This window comes from Lethenteron reissneri, chromosome 61 (assembly GCF_015708825.2).
Source record: "Lethenteron reissneri isolate LAM-NWPU_2019-01 chromosome 61, ASM1570882v1, whole genome shotgun sequence".
Lineage (NCBI taxonomy): Eukaryota > Metazoa > Chordata > Hyperoartia > Petromyzontiformes > Petromyzontidae > Lethenteron > Lethenteron reissneri.
In genome coordinates, this window is record NC_083839.1 from 7652659 (window position 1) to 7664525 (window position 11867).

The following is an 11867-nucleotide window of genomic DNA, read 5'->3' on the forward strand; positions in this document are numbered from 1 at the left end:
AGCTGTAGCAGTACAGCAAGTAGGCTATAGCCTGTTGACCTGTCCGTGTCATCAACAGATATTGTAAACGTGCGTTGTCTCTAAATCAGCCACTGAGAATTCTGAATTGATGCGTGTACGTGTGTACGTTGAACTTCGTTCGCACCGTACGCAGCCAACCGTGCTATGTTTCCCATAGCAGCATTTGCCGACTAACACCCCCATAAGAATCAACGGCACTGCACATATATTATATATGACTTTTATATTATATGTTATAAAACACAGGCTTCGATTTCTCTGCGCGTCATCAGCAGCGTGCAGCCCCTGTTCAACCAGGGGCTCCACACTGCTGAATGAAAAATAAGGGCCAGCCTCCCCACCACCCCCAACCACCTACACTACCCCCCCCCACCCTTTTGCAACACGTCTCTCACCCCCCCACATCACCCACCCCGCCCCCCCCCCCCACAAGCCTAATTAAATCAAGCAACATACATTGTGCAAAGCAATACCTATACTGCTGTACTTTGATACAGGAGGGCCGTTGTAAGTTCAATAAAGTCCTCTTTCTTTGTGACATTTTGTAAACAAAACGTGGAACCTTCAGACTGCTTTTGTTGTTGTTGTCGTCTCTTTTTGTTGGTCACTGCAAATCGCCCAACCCCCCCCCCCCCCCCCCGAGTCTTGGGCGACAACTTTCGCGACGGTGCCACGCGGCAGATCGCCGCGGGTTGCAGCAGCAGCTGCAGCAGCGCGATGGACACGAGGTGTGACACCGGGAGCATCCAGGGAGGCATCGAGGCACCTGGGAGGACGCGGAGTACCTTGGGGCTCTAGGGGCACCTGGGAGCCCTGGGGGCGCTTGGGAGCCCTGAGGGCACCTGGGAGCCCTGGAAATACGGAGGAGCCCTGAGGGTACCTGGGAGCCCTGGGGGTGCTTGGGAGCCCTGGAAATACTGAGGAGCCTTGGCAGCACCTGGGAGCCCTGTAAACACCTGGAAGCCCTGGGGGCACCTGGGAGCCCTGACGGCACCTGGGAGCCCTGAGGGCACCTGGGAGCCCTGGGGGCCTTGTGGGCCCTGGAGGCTCGGGTGCGACGGGGCCGTTTTTTTCTGGTGAACCAAATCGATTTGCATATTTGCCCATGACGTGGCAACTTGGTTTTATTGGCTCTGTCGCTGGGTGGTGGAGGGCTGTGGTTACAAAACGAATTGCGAGTCGTATTTCTGTTCGTGTGTTTATCATCATAATAACTGAGAGTCCGAACGCCCTTCGGACGCGTTCGGCCATCATTCCCCCCGGCCAGCCAGCCAGCCAGCAAAACTTGTCTAATACACACTGGTCAACACACTTTTTCTGGCATAAGGTATTCTAACGGTTTTAAGGTAAATTTGGGGTGCTGATTCCAAATCTGGCTTCAGTTTTTGTCTATCACATTTTTGAGATATCAAATATTGCATTTTTTATAAAAACTGCAGAAGAAAAATATTACATAAATGTGGATATCTACATAAATTGATATTATAAACACACTATCCTAAAAGTGCAGCACCATATTTTAGCACTAAAGCAGTCACTGACTAGCAACAACTTGCAATCATAAGTGACAGTTAATTTCGGGTAAAATCAATGAAAATGGGGTATGCCGATAGCATAAAAATGAAATGTGATAGAGCAAATCTGAGATCCGATTTGGAATCAGCACCCTGAAATTAGTCTAAAACAGCCGCAAAAGTCCAGGCCAGAATTTTTTTTGTTGTTGACCAGTGATATCGTAGTTCAGTACATGATGGTACGGTCGCGCGTTATCCCGTGCATTTGTAGCGGAGTGTACTTGGACGCGCCAAAACGACGTGGATCACACATCAAGAGATGTTTTCAAAATGCCCAAAATCAACAACTCGCAGACATCTGAACATGCGATTTAATGAGCTGGAATATAAATAGATACAAATATAAAGCCCCCCCCCACCCGTTATAGCCTGCAACAGGCTGTTGGGGCAAGTGCTGTTAGCGAGTAAGCACCCTTTGAAGGCCGCCTCAGTAGCACCACGCCCGACCAGTCCGCCTTTGTCTCCCCAGCGATGATGTTCACACACCTCACCAGGTACTCTTTTGAGGCCGAGTGGACCTATATACACGTACGTACAAATATACAATGACAAACCAAAGCTCCCCCGTGTAGCCTTAACAGGCTATTGGGGCAAGTGCTGTTAGCGAGCACCTATGAAGGCCGGCACGGCACACAAGGGGGTTGGGTGGCCAGCACCACGCCCGACCGCCTTTGTCTCCCCAGTGGCGATGGTTACACCGCACCAGGTACTCATTTGACACTGAGGGGCAAGTGCTGTTAGGAAGCGCCTACGAAGGCCGGAACGGCACGCAAGGGAGTTGGGTGACCAGCACCGCTGGCGATGTTTACTCCACAGCGCACCAGGTGCTCGTTTGAGGCTGAGCCGACCTAGGGGAGCACTCAGATCCGATCCAGATAACAATCGTCGCCGGCGATTGGCAGCCCCCCCACGTGGCACCAACCACACCGCCAGCCACACCGCCAGCTCGGCAAGGTAAGGTAAAAGTTAAAAGGTAAAAACAACGAGCATACCTTTACCCTACCCTTGACCCTTACCTCATACAAATTACCCGATTACAGGGTAATTACTGGGGTACTACTACACATGAACAAGGTTTATAACGGTAAATGCTACAAGGTAGAGCGCTTTATCCATATAGAATACTCTCGATGATTCCAATTTTACACGCTTGTCGTTGTTGTTGTATCCTCAAATCTTGTAACTCAATTTTAACCCACTTCCTAATGTGGTATCGACTGCAAACTTGGTATACTTACGTCAAACTGATGACAATACTATATTCTATCAAAATAAATAAATAAAGTATATTTTTACATTATTTAGTATATGTTATGTTTCGGCTTGGGTCCAATTGTCCACGCTCAACTGACGTTGGCTGTAATTGGCCACGGTCCCTTACGTTATGGCAAGCTTCGGGGCCACTTCCTGGAGTCGTGGAGTTCTGCCATGACTAGTACATTTCATAAAAGCGTGTTTTAAAAAAAGTTTATTTTTAATATTATTTATTAAATGGAGGCCACGGACTGCGCCACGGAGCTTTTAGCGGTAAACAAGGCACCGTATTTACCGGGTAATACTTCGCGCTATCTTTACCCTACCGGGTAATTCTTGCGAGCTACCTTTACCCTACCCTTTACCTTACCCCTTGGCATGTCGACACATTTACCCTTTTACCCGGTTAAAAGGGTAAATTACCTTGCCGAGGCCTCCCGCCAGCAGCGAGGCACGGGACTCTGCCGCCCTCTGCTGCTCGCGAGGGGGTGGTGGTGTGGGTGGTGGGGGTGGTGGTGGTGGTGGGGGTGGTGGTGGTGGTGGGGGTGGTGGGGGTGGTGGTGGTGGTGCGTGGTGGTGGGGGTGGTGGTCGAGGTGCGTGGTCGTAGTACGTGGTGGTGGGGGTGGTCGTGGTGGTGGGGGTGGTGGTGGTGGTGCGTGGTGGGGGTGGTGGTGGTGGGGGTGGTGGTGGTGCGTGGTGGTGGTGGTGGGGTGGTGGTGGTGGTGGGGTGGGGTGGTGGGGTGGTGCGTGGTGGTGGGGGTGGTGGTGGGGGAGGGAGGAACTCGCTCACAACTCCAACGCCACCACGACGTCCACGCAACTCTGCTCACTCCCGGCTCGACGCCGCGTTGTTGACGCGGCGTCGCCGCCACTCAGAGGCGTAGCTAGAATATTTTGCGCCCGGGGACGAACTATAAAATTGGCGCCCCCCCCCGTTTAATCACATTTTCCTATTACATCGAATAAGGAATAACAATTGAAATTGTAATGAAACATTGTATTTAAAGAAGCAAATTTATAGAAATTATATTACATGGCTCACTCAGTTACTGTCGTAGACTGGTTGACAGTCTACAAAATATTATTTTTTCTTGATTTCACTGTCGCAAACTGTTCAATCACGTAATCAAAATCTTTTTTTTCCAATGTTTCTCTTTCAGCACTAAGAAGAGCAAGATCGCTGAGACGATCTTGTCCCATTTGAAGCACGCAAATATGACAAAATAAGTTTCAATTTGCTGAACGACCGCTCACAGCTTGCAATTGAAACTGCTATTGTTAATAAAATTTGCAGTGAAATTCGCAAATTCGGAAATGTCGTCTCCATAAATACAATAAAACCAAGAAGATCCAAAGGAGTTTCTGGTAAAACTTCATTCCGGTTACTGAGCAGCATTTTGCAATCTCCAATTTCTGTGAAAAGTTCGTGGCCATTGATGTTGGTGTAATAGAAATTTCCAAAATCTGTGCAAATTCGACGAATTGCATCGACATCTGTGTCGGATAGAAGAGTTTTGACGTCCAGCAGAAATCCAAAGTTTGTGTTCAGGTCTTTTAGTGGTAAAAACCGTGTTGACATTTCCTGTTGAAGTCGATAAAATACGCTCTTCGTAACGCGCACAATTTCTTCTTCTGCTGAAAGTCCTGCATCTCTTGCCAGTTCTCCTGGCATCTTCCGACGTCGCCTAATTCTTCTGTCCACTCGATCCCCCAGGCTGTGCGTCTTGTTTTGGCGTTTTCTACAGCAACTTGGCTCAAATCATCACGAAGCTTGACAAATTCATGCTCCAAAGAAATAAGATCAATTGCTGCTTCCTTGAAATTCATAGTAGGATCCTGTAAGCGTTTCTGAACACGATCAATTTTTCCAAGAATGACATTCCAGAAATGTTATAAAACTATGGTTTCAGGCGTCATAGTTACGTCCTCCGATAATTTGTCTAGCAGCCTTACTAGTTCATCCAGTCCTTCATAGATAGCTTTAACAGCTTCTGATCGTGCACTCCAGCGTGTTTCAGGAAGTCGTAGTTTCCGCCACCAAAAAACAGGCCACTGACTAAGACTAAAAGACTGCGCCTGTCTGTTGTTTGGGACGTTCTTCCATGTAAGTTCTTAATAGGCGCGCGTACCAAAATGTAATTACATGACATGTAGGCTGTGTGTGGCGGGATATGTAAACTTTTAGGTTGAGGTGTAGATTTTTGCAGTAGTTTCAGGCTGCCGCGCCCGCCGCAATAAGTTATAATGTCACGTTGTAAGCCTCATTTTGGCGCCCCTTTACCTTGGCGCCCGGGGACATGTGTACCCCCCTGCCCCCCCCTAGCTACGCCTCTGCCGCCACTGCGCTGCTGGCTCGCGAGAACCAGCGACTGGGAATGCCGCGGGGGGCAGAGGGCGCGCCACAAGCTACTGGGGAGTGGCTGACGGCGAGGCGGCATGAAACGTCGGACTCGAATTGTAAAATGCCGTGGGTTGAACTCTCCAACACACCGCAGTGCTGAACGAGTGACGAATTTGCACGTTTTGTTTGCTTGCAAACCCTTTACGACTTGGCCGTGCGGGTGGTGGCGGGTCTAACGGCACATTTATATTTACGCAAGGCCGGAGCCATGGAGTCAACACTGGGGGGGACCAAATCTTCCAGGGGGTCTGGGGGCCCCCCTCCAGAAAATAAATCTAAATTTTAAAACTCATTTCCTGCCTAAAATATTAAAAAATGCACTAACATAGGTTGGACTTTTTATTTGTTTTTTTTTACAATAATATCTAACAGTGTATTGTATTACATTGCTCTGTTTTTTTTTCTTTTTTACCTTTTCTTGTTTCATTATATGTAATGGCAGAGATTATGGATTCATAAAGTACAACCATAACCACAATCATATCAACAGAAATCATTTTTTTTGCAATATATTGGGGGGGGGGCATTTTGAGCATATTTGAATACTGGGGGGGATGTCCCCCCCCCTCAAAATATTATTATGGCCTTGTATTTACGCTAACCTTTTTTTATTATGGATGTGTGTACGTAGTGTGTCGTCTTCCCCCCCCCCCGCCCGCACCTCCGATTAGCATGGCTACGTACGGTGCGAAAGAAGTTCAACACACACAGCACAGAGGGAGTACTTGGGGATCACGAAGGGTTCGGAGAGGTACGGGAAGGAGTGGAGGGACGCGGGAATGTAATTGGCGGTGGAGAAGAGCTTTAGGAGAGTGGAAGGAGGTGAAGGAGGGGGGGGGGTGCTTAATGGGCGGGGGAAGTTGGTTTTGTGTAACCAGCGGGAGAAGTCGGAGAGACCGGGAGAGTCTCATTCGCAAGAAGGCACCGGGGGTCCCCCAATGTGGGGAAAGCAAAAACCCCCAAAAATGAGCGAATGGACGAGGCGGTGAGTGAGTTAGCGAGTGCATCGTGTGGGTGGGCGCGATTGTGAGTGAAGGAATGAGATGGTGGGTGGGCGCGATTGTGAGTGAATGAGCGAGATAGTGAGCAAGCAAGTTGGTGGGTGAATGAGATGGTGAGTGAGTGAGTGAGATGGTGAAATAGTTGGGAAGAGAGTGAATGAATGAGATGGTGGGTGAGTGAGATGGTGGGTGAGTGAGATGGTGGGTGAGTGAGATGGTGGGTGAATGAGATGGTGAGTGAGTGAGATGGTGAAATAGTTGGGAAGAGAGTGAATGAATGAGATGGTGGGTGAGTGAGATGGTGGGTGAGTGAGATGGTGGGTGAGTGAGATGGTGGGTGAATGAGATGGTGAGTGAGTGAGATGGTGAAATAGTTGGGAAGAGAGTGAATGAATGAGATGGTGGGTGAGTGAGATGGTGGGTGAGTGAGATGGTGGGTGAGTGAGATGGTGGGTGAATGAGATGGTGAGTGAGTGAGATGGTGAAATAGTTGGGAAGAGAGTGAATGAATGAGATGGTGGGTGAGTGAGATGGTGGGTGAGTGAGATGGTGGGTGAATGAGATGGTGGGTGAGTGAGATGGTGGGCGAGATGGTGGGTGAGTGAGATGGTGGGCGAGACAGTGGGTGAATGAGGCGATGGGTTTTATTTTTCCCCACATTGCACCAGTCAACTCGGGCCGCCGGATTCGTATTTAACAATACCCGAACCACTGCGCCGTCGCTCCCCACCAAAATGACATCAAAACCAAAAATGAGTGAATGAGACAGATGGGGAGTGAATTAGTGAGCGAATAGGTGGGTAGGCCGGATGGCGAGTGAATGAATGAGATGGTGGGTGAGTGACATGGTGGGTGAGATGGTGGGTGGGTGAGATGGTGGATGGGTGAGTGAGATGGTGGGTGAGTGACATGGTGGGTGAGTGAGATGGTGGGTGAGTGACATGGTGGGTGAGTGAGATGGTGGGTGGGTGAGTGAGATGGTGGGTGAGTGACATGGTGGGTGAGTGAGATGGTGGGTGAGTGACATGGTGGGTGAGTGAGAAGGTGGGTGGGTGAGATGGTGGGTGGGTGAGTGAGATGGTAGGTGAGTGAGATGGTGGGTGGGTGAGCGAGATGGTGGGTGAGTGAGATAATGGGTGAGATGGTGGGTGGGTGAGCGAGATGGTGGGTGAGTGAGATGGTGGGTGAGTGAGATGGTGGGTGAGTGAAATGGTGGGTGGGTGAGCGAGATGGTGGGTGTGTGAGTGAGATGGTGGATGGGTGAGTGAGATGGTGGGTGAGATGGTGGGTGGGTGAGATGGTGGATGGGTGAGTGAGATGGTGGGTGAGTGAGATGGTGGATGGGTGAGATGGTGGATGGGTGAGATGGTGGGTGGGTGAGATGGTGGATGGGTGAGTAAGATGGTGGGTGGGTGAGCGAGATGGTGGTGGGTGAGATGGTGGATGGGTGAGTGAGATGGTGGGTGGGTGAGTGAGATGGTGGGTGGTTGGGTGGGTGAGATGGTGGATGGGTGAGTGAGATGGTGGGTGGATGGGTGAGTGAGATGGTGGGTAGGTGAGTGACATGGTGGGTGAGTGAGATGGTGGGTGAGTGAGATGGTGAGTGAGTGAGATGTGGAAAGAGTTGGGAAGAAAGTGAATGAATGAGATGGTGGGTTAGTGAGATGGTGGGTTAGTGAGATGGTGGGTGAATGAGGCGATTGGGTTTTATTTTCCCCCACACTGCACCAGTCAACTCGGGCCGCCGGATTCGTATTTAACAATACACGAACCACTGCGCCATCGCTCCCCACCAGACAGTTGGGGAGTGAATTAGTGAGCGAATAGGTGGGTAGGCCGGATGGCGAGTGAATGAATGAGATGGTGGGTGAGTGACATGGTGGGTGAGTGAGTTGGTAGGTGGGTGAGATGGTGGGTGAGTGAGATGGTGGGTGTGTGAGTGAGATGGTGGATGGGTGAGTGAGATGGTGGGTGAGATGGTGGGTGGGTGAGATGGTGGATGGGTGAGTGAGATGGTGGGTGAGTGAGATGGTGGATGGGTGAGATGGTGGATGGGTGAGATGGTGGGTGGGTGAGATGGTGGATGGGTGAGTAAGATGGTGGGTGGGTGAGCGAGATGGTGGTGGGTGAGATGGTGGATGGGTGAGTGAGATGGTGGGTAGGTGAGTGACATGGTGGGTGAGTGAGATGGTGGGTGAGTGAGATGGTGAGTGAGTGAGATGTGGAAAGAGTTGGGAAGAAAGTGAATGAATGAGATGGTGGGTTAGTGAGATGGTGGGTTAGTGAGATGGTGGGTGAATGAGGCGATTGGGTTTTATTTTCCCCCACACTGCACCAGTCAACTCGGGCCGCCGGATTCGTATTTAACAATACACGAACCACTGCGCCATCGCTCCCCACCAGACAGTTGGGGAGTGAATTAGTGAGCGAATAGGTGGGTAGGCCGGATGGCGAGTGAATGAATGAGATGGTGGGTGCGTGACATGGTGGGTGAGTGAGTTGGTAGGTGGGTGAGTGAGATGGTGGGTGGGTGAGTGAGATTGTGGGTGAGTGAGATGGTGGGTGAGTGAGATGGTGGGTGGGTGAGATAGTAGGTGAGTGAGATGGTGAGTGAGTGAGATGGTAGGTGAGTGAGATGGTGAGTGAGATGGTGGGTGGGTGAGTGAGATGGTGGGTGAGTGAGATGGTGGGTGGGTGAGATGGTGGGTGAGTGAGATGGTGGGTGGGTGAGATAATAGGTGAGTGAGATGGTGGGTGGGTGAGTGAGATTGTGGGTGAGTGAGATGGTGGGTGGTTGAGTGAGATGGTGGGTGAGTGAGATGGTGGGTGAGTGAGATGGTGGGTGGGTGAGATGGTGGGTGAGTGAGATGGTGGGTGGGTGAGTGAGATGGTGGGTGGGTGAGTGAGATGGTGGGTGAATGAGGCGATTGGGTTTTATTTCCCCCCACACTGCACCAGTCAACTCGGGCCGCCGGATTCGTATTTAACAATACACGAACCACTGCGCCATCGCTCCCCACCAGACAGTTGGGGAGTGAATTAGTGAGCGAATAGGTGGGTAGGCCGGATGGCGAGTGAATGAATGAGATGGTGGGTGAGTGACATGGTGGGTGAGTGAGTTGGTAGGTGGGTGAGATGGTGGGTGAGTGAGATAGTAGGTGAGTGAGATGGTGGGTGGGTGAGTGAGATTGTGGGTGAGTGAGATGGTGGGTGAGTGAGATGGTGGGTGAGTGAGATGGTGGGTGGGTGAGATAGTGGGTGGGTGAGATAGTAGGTGAGTGAGATGGTGAGTGAGTGAGATGGTAGGTGAGTGAGATGGTAGGTGAGTGAGATGGTGGGTGGGTGAGTGAGATGGTGGGTGAGTGAGATGGTGGGTGGGTGAGATGGTGGGTGAGTGAGATGGTGGGTGGGTGAGATAGTAGGTGAGTGAGATGGTGGGTGGGATTGTGGGTGAGTGAGATGGTGGGTGGGTGAGTGAGATGGTGGGTGAGTGAGATGGTGGGTGAGTGAGATGGTGGGTGGGTGAGATGGTGGGTGAGTGAGATGGTGGGTGGGTGAGTGAGATGGTGGGTGGGTGAGTGAGATGGTGGGTGAGTGAGATGGTAGGTGATTGAGATGGTGGGTGGGTGAGTGAGATTGTGGGTGAGTGAGATGGTAGGTGATTGAGATGGTGGGTGGGTGAGTGAGATTGTGGGTGAGTGAGATGGTGGGTGGGTGAGTGAGATGGTGGGTGAGCGAGATGGTGGGTGGGTGAGCGAGATGGTGAGTGACATGGTGGGTGAGCGAGATGGTGAATTCATGAGTTGGTGAGAGTGAATGGGCGCGATGGTGGGCGGGCGAGATGGTGAATGAGTTGGCGAGTGTGAATGAGCCAGAAGATGGATTAATGAGGTGAATGGGTTTTATTTTTTCCGACACCGCACTGGTCAACTCAGGCCGCCGGATTCCTCACGGTGGTGTGCTAACCACTGCGCCACTGCTCCCTACATATACAAAGACCCCTGTATAGACTTAACCTACTGTTGGGGCAAGTGCTGTTAGCGAGCACCAATGAAAGCCGGCACACGAGGTGGTAGGTGGCCAGCACCACGCCCGGCCGCCTTCGTCTCCCCATTGACGATGTTTACTACGCACCGCACCAGATACTCATTTGAGGCTGAGTCGACCTAAGGGAGGCCCAGGATCGGTTCAGATAATCGTCACTGGTGTTGGCCGTGAGCGGGAATCGAACTCGGGTCGCCAGGTTCGTAGCGCAGCGCGCTAACCGCTACACTATCGCTCCCCACACACAGACACACACGCAGCTACACTCACACAGACACACACACACAGACACACACACACATCTACACTCACACACGCGTCTACAAATAAAACATATAGAGGCGCACACAAGTAAACAGAGACGGCCAACGACGTTGTTATTAAAATTATATATTATGTTTTTGTACCGTAATTGCACCGTTCACAAATTATACACCACCAATCACGCACCACAACAAACACCACCACCACCACCACCACGTGTTTAATCCACGGGGAGGCCGCCCGTTGCCCCCCCCCCACCCCTCGTGTTATTCTCGTGGTAATTATTTTGGCAAAGGAATTTGGGCCACGAATCATCTCATTAAAACCCAGACGGATGAGTCGTAAAACCGCGAGACGGGAATATTGGGTTTTTTTAGCGGAGAAAAGGCGGCGGTGTAAAATTAGTCAAATATAAACCATCGGATACAGAACCCTCCCGTCTCATCCCATACAGAACCATCGTCTCGTCCCATACAGAACCCTCCTGTCTCATCCCATACAGAACCCTCCTGTTCTCATCCCATACAGAACCATCGTGTTCTCATCCCATACAGAACCCTCCTGTTCTCATCCCATACAGAACCCTCCTGTTCTCATGCCATACAGAACCCTCGCCTCATCCCATACAGAACCCTCCTGTTCTCATCCCATACAGAACCCTCGCCTCATCCCATACAGAACCCTCCTGTTCTCATCCCATACAGAACCCTCGCCTCATCCCATACAGAACCCTCCTGTTCTCATCCCATACAGAACCATCGCCTGGTCCCATACAGAACCCTCCTGTTCTCATGCCATACAGAACCATCGTCTCATCCCATACAGAACCCTCCTGTTCTCATGCCATACAGAACCCTCGTCGCATATTGTCCCATAAATAACTCTCGTGCGATCTCATCGGATCGCTCAGGGTTCTCCGGTTTCCTCCCAAAGCTAAAAACACCCCCCCCCCCCCCCACACAATGTGCCCGGTATTGGTCAAAGTGTCCCAATGCAGAACACATTGCCTGGCACGTGACTCCTCAATGGGCATCATCGTCGTCATCATCAGTGCACCCCGACCGCTGTGGCCACGTCAGCTGCAGCCCCTGCACACGTGACCCAGCGGACGGCCCACCGGCCGCTTTTAAAAGACAACCAGCTCCAATTAGCAATCGTGCCACCGATTTGAATGGGTGATGGACAAAGGCAAATGTTGTCCACCTCCTAGTCTGTCCATCTTTTGGTAATAATGAAATAGTCAGTTTAACACGTGACCAATATAATCACGTGACCAATATAATCGCGTAAATATGTGTCGCCAGAAC